Source organism: Bos grunniens, chromosome 3 (assembly GCF_055505025.1).
Source record: "Bos grunniens cultivar Pamir isolate PY7600 chromosome 3, Bosgru_T2T1.0, whole genome shotgun sequence".
Lineage (NCBI taxonomy): Eukaryota > Metazoa > Chordata > Mammalia > Artiodactyla > Bovidae > Bos > Bos grunniens.
In genome coordinates, this window is record NC_141167.1 from 112,911,828 (window position 1) to 112,916,739 (window position 4,912).

Genomic DNA, 4,912 nt, shown 5'->3' on the forward strand with positions numbered 1-4,912 from the left:
ATAAGAGTCTTATCTTTTATCTTTTGAATTTCTGTGTTGTTCATTGTAACTTCTCCTTTTTCATTTCTAGTCTTATTGATTTGAATCTTACCCTTTTTTTCTTAATGAGTCTGGCTAATGGTTTGTCAATTTTGTTCATCTTTTCAAAGAACCATCTTTTAGTTTTATTTATCTTTGTTATTGTCTCCTTCACTTCTTTTTCACTTATTTAAGCTCTGATCTTTATGATTTATTTCTTCTACTGACTTTGGGGTTTTTTAATCTTCTTTTACTAGTTGCTTTAGGTGTGAAGTTAGGTTCTTTAGTTGTTGTTTCTCTTGTTTCTTGAGGTAGGCTTGTATTCTTGTTAACTTCCCTCTTAGCATTGCTTTTATTCATCCCACAGGTTTTGAGTTGTCATGTTTTCATTGTCATTTGTTTCTAGGCATATCTTCATTTCCTTTTTTATTTCTTCAGTGATCTGTTGGTTATTCAGAATAGTATGGTTTAGGCTCCACGTGTTTGTGTTTTTTTACAGGTTTTTTTTTTTTCCTGTAGTTGGTATCTAATCTTATAAATACCATGTGGTCAGAAATGATGCTTGAAATGATTTCAGTTTTTTAAAATTTACCAAGATGTGATAAACCCTGGAGAATGTTCCAAATGCACTTAAGAAAGAAAGGAAATCTATCATTTTGGGGTTAAATGTCCTGTAGATATCTACCAGGTCTAACTGGTTCAATGTATCATTTAAAGCTTGTGCTTATTAATTTTCTGTCTGGCTGATCTGTCCATTGGTGTGAGTGGGGTGTTAAAGTCCCCTACTATTATTGTGTTACTATCAATTTCCATTTTAATAGTTGCTAGCATTTGCCTTATATATTGAGGTGCTCGTATGTTGGGTGCATATATATTTATAATTGTTATATCTTCTTCTTGGATTGACCCCTTGATCATTTTGTAGTGTTCTCTGTTGTCTCTTGTATTGGTCTTTATTTTAAAGTCTATTTTATCTGGTGTGAGTAGTCCTCCCATTTTCTTTTGATTTCCATTTGCATGGAATATCTTTTTCCAACCCCTCACTTTCAGTTTTTATGTGTCCCTAGATCTGAGATGGGTCTCTTATTGACAGTATATATAGTTCAGTTCAGTTAAATTCAGTCATTCAATTGTGTCCAACTGAGACTCCATGGACTGAAGCACACCAGGCTTCCCTGTCCTTCACCAACTCCCAGAGTTTCCTCAAACTCATGTCCATTGAGTTGGTGATGCCATCCAACCATCTCATCCTCTGTCATCCCCTTCTCCTCCTGCCTTCAATCTTTCCCAGCATCAGGGTCTTTTCCAGTGACTCAGCTCTTCATATCAGGTGGCCAAAGTATTGGAGTTTCAGCTTCAGCATTAGTCCTTCCAATGAATATTCAGGGCTGATTTCCTTTTGGATGAACTGATTTGATCTCCTTGCAGTCCAAGGGACTCTCAAGAGTCTTCTCCAGCACCACAGTTTAAAAGCATCAGTTCTTCAGTACTCAGCTTTCTTTATGGTCCAACTCTCACATCCATACATGACTACTGGAAAAACCATAGCTTATAGTTTTGTTTTGTTTTTTTTTTTCTTTTCATCACTTTAAGTATATCCTGCTACTCTATTCTGGACTACAAAGTTTCTGTTGAAAAATCAGCTATTGGCCTTATGGAGATCCCCTTGTATGTTATTTGTTGTTTTCACTTGCTGCTTTTAATATTTGCTCTTTGTGTTTAATTTTTGTTCATTTGATTAATATGTGTCTTCATGTATCTCCCCTTGGGTTTATTCTGTGTGGGATTCTCTGGTCTTCCTGGACTTGGGTGGCCATTTTCTTTCCCATTTTAGGGAAGCTTTTGACTATAATCTTCTCAAAGATTTTCTTATACCTTTTCTTTTTGTCCTCTTCTTCTGGGACCCCTGTGATTCATATATTGGGCCACTTAATGTTGTCCCAGAAGTCTCTGAGACTGTCCTCATTTCTTTTTATCCTGTTTTCTTCATGTTGCTCTGTTTCAGTTATTTTTGCTATTCTATCTTCCAGCTCACTTCTATGGCCTGCTGCTTCTCTCATTCTGCTATTGGTTCCCTCTAATGCTTTTCATCTCAGTTATTGTGTTCATTTCTGATTGTCTGTTCTTTAAATCTTCTGGGTCCTTGGTAAACATTTCTTGTATATTCTCACTCTGTGCCCCCAACCTGTTTATCTGTGCCTCTATTTTATTTCCAAGATTTTAGGTCATCTTTACTATCATTATTCTGAATTTATTTTCATGTAGACTGCTTATTTCTTCATTTGTTTGGTCTTTTGGGTTTTCACCATGTTCCTTCAGCTGCTGCATGCTTCTATGTCATTTCATTTTGCTTACTTTACTGTGTTTGGGGGTCTCCTGGCTACAGGTTGGAAGTTGTAGTTCCTTTTAATTATGGTGTCTTCCCCCTGCCCCTTGGGGGTAGCTGTGATTCCTGGGGTTGGTCCGGTGCCTAATGAAGTTTTCCTGATAGGGGGACTTGTGTCTGTGTTCTGGTGGATGGAGCTGGATCTTGTCTCTCTGAAAGGTAGTGCTGTGTTCAGTAGTGTGTTTTGGAGTGTCTATGAGCTTGGTGTGTTTGGGGGCAGCCTTTCTGCAAATGGGCAGGTTTGTGTTCCTACTTTGCTAAAGATTTGGCATGAGGCATCTGGAACTAGAGCTTGCAGGCCTTTGAGTGGGGCTTGGTCTTAGATTTGATACAGAGACTTTTGAGAGGGCTCTTACCTATTAATATTCCACGGTGTCAGGAGTTCTCTGGTGGTCCAAAGTCCTAAACTTGGGTATCCAACCTCTGGGGTTCAGGCCCATCCCCTTACTGTAGCACCAAGATTTCACAGGCCACACAGCACAGAAAACAAAATCCCAAGACTAATGGTGAAATAACAGTCAGCAGCCAAGAACACCCAAAGAGACACACACTTGCAAAGAGAAGAGAGAAGGAGAAAATAAAGGAAGTCAAAAAAGAAGAGAGCAATCAAGCCAATAATCAAGCCCCTAAGTGAAAATGGATACTAAAAATTAGAATCTCAAAAATACAAAATAAAAAACATGGAAAAAATTGCAGTGTAACTAAGCAGTACTAAGGAGTAGAAATAGGAAAAAATAAAATGAATTTATTTAAAAATAAGGTGTTTTTAAAAAAGGAAAAAGTAAGTTATAAAAAATTAAAATTAAAGGAGTAACAAAGAACATTATTAGAACAATATAAAAAAGGGGTGAGGGAAAATATATAGAATGGTAGTGATAAAAATGTCCATGTGATTCCTCTGTTTTCCTGCTCCAGTCAATTTTCCTACTGAGAAACCCCTCCAGTATTTCTAGGAACATCTGTGGACCTGTTGCGGGCAGTGTGGGGTTAGTTCAGACTAGATCTTGCCTTGCTCTAGCTTGTATTTGCTCTAAAATTCTATGTGTGTGCATGCATGCTAAGTTGCTTCAGTTGTGTCTGACTCTTTGCAGCCCTATGTACCGTAGTCTGCCAGGCTCCTCCGTCCATGGGATTCTCCAGGCAAGAACATTGGAGTGGGTTGCCATGCCCTCTATAGAGAAAGAGCAAATGAGCCAAGATGGCATGGTCAGGCTTTCTTGTCCCACATTTTGTAAACAATGATTATGTAACAGCTGAGGTCAATACAAGCTAGAGCAAGGCAAGATCTGAGTCTCAACTAATATCTGTGTTGCATTAGTGCCATCAGAGTATCTTCATGGCAGTTAACCCTGGTTCTTTCCCTGAGGTCCAACTCTCAAAACCTGAGCCTCTGCAACCCAGCCCCCACTCTCCACAGCGGGCATGAGCATGTGAGCCTATTCTCAGCTGGAAAGTGCTGCTCCGCATGATCTCTGTGGTGAACTCTCTCCATTTTGCCTTTTGAGCATGTGCTGTTTCGCTGCCCTCTGAAGTTCCAAAGCTGAACCCACCTGTGAGAGGGTTTCCTAGTGTACGGACTTCTCTTCTTCACTACTCACTCCCTGGGGGTGCAGGTCCCCAATCTGATATTCTTTGTCTCCCTTTTCATCTTTAACTTTTCCCCTACCTCATTCTGAGGGGACTGGTTTGCCTTTTTGGAAGTCTGGGATCCTCTGCCAGCATCCAGAAGATGTTCTGTAGAAGCTGTTTCACATGCACATGAGTTTTTGATGTATTTGTTGGGGGGAAGGTGGTCTCTGTTTTATTCCTCCATCAACTTGAAAGTGTCCCCTGCCTTTTTGTGCTTTTCAAGACTTCAACTGATAGGGTGAGACTACCCCGCCCCCCACCCCCACTCCCCAAACTGGAAAGGATAATCTACTTTACTAAGCCTATTAATTCAAATGTTAATCTCACCCAGAAACACCCTCAGGGACACCCAGAATAAGGTTTGACCAATGATCGGGTACCTCTGTGGCCCAGTCAAATTTACACGTAAAATTAACCATCAAAGTCCAGGAAGAAAATGAAAGGGTTTGATGAACACATAGTATTGTCTCTGCCACAGAAGTGATAAGGGGAGGGAAAGATAAGCTTGGTTTGATGTAAAGTGGAAGTGATCTGTGATAGGACAGTTTGTTGAAAGGGAAACTTATCTTTTAGTGACCCTATCAGCTCCAGGCCCATGAAGAACCACAGAGGAGGCAAACAAAGAGCAAAAATTCCCATTGTTATGCTAGTGGTGGGCCTGGGAGCTCTTGCCATCCTGTGATGAAAGACCATGGTGAGAGAGCTTAGTCGATTTGTTGGGTTTTTTGGATCCTAGGATTCAACAATCAATTTTGACAATTATAGCATTGTTTGTTGAAACAAAAAAACATTGCAGAATACATTCTTGCCCACTTTTTATGGGAAAGTACATATGTACATATATGCTAGAAAAACAATTAGAAAATACAAAATAAAATA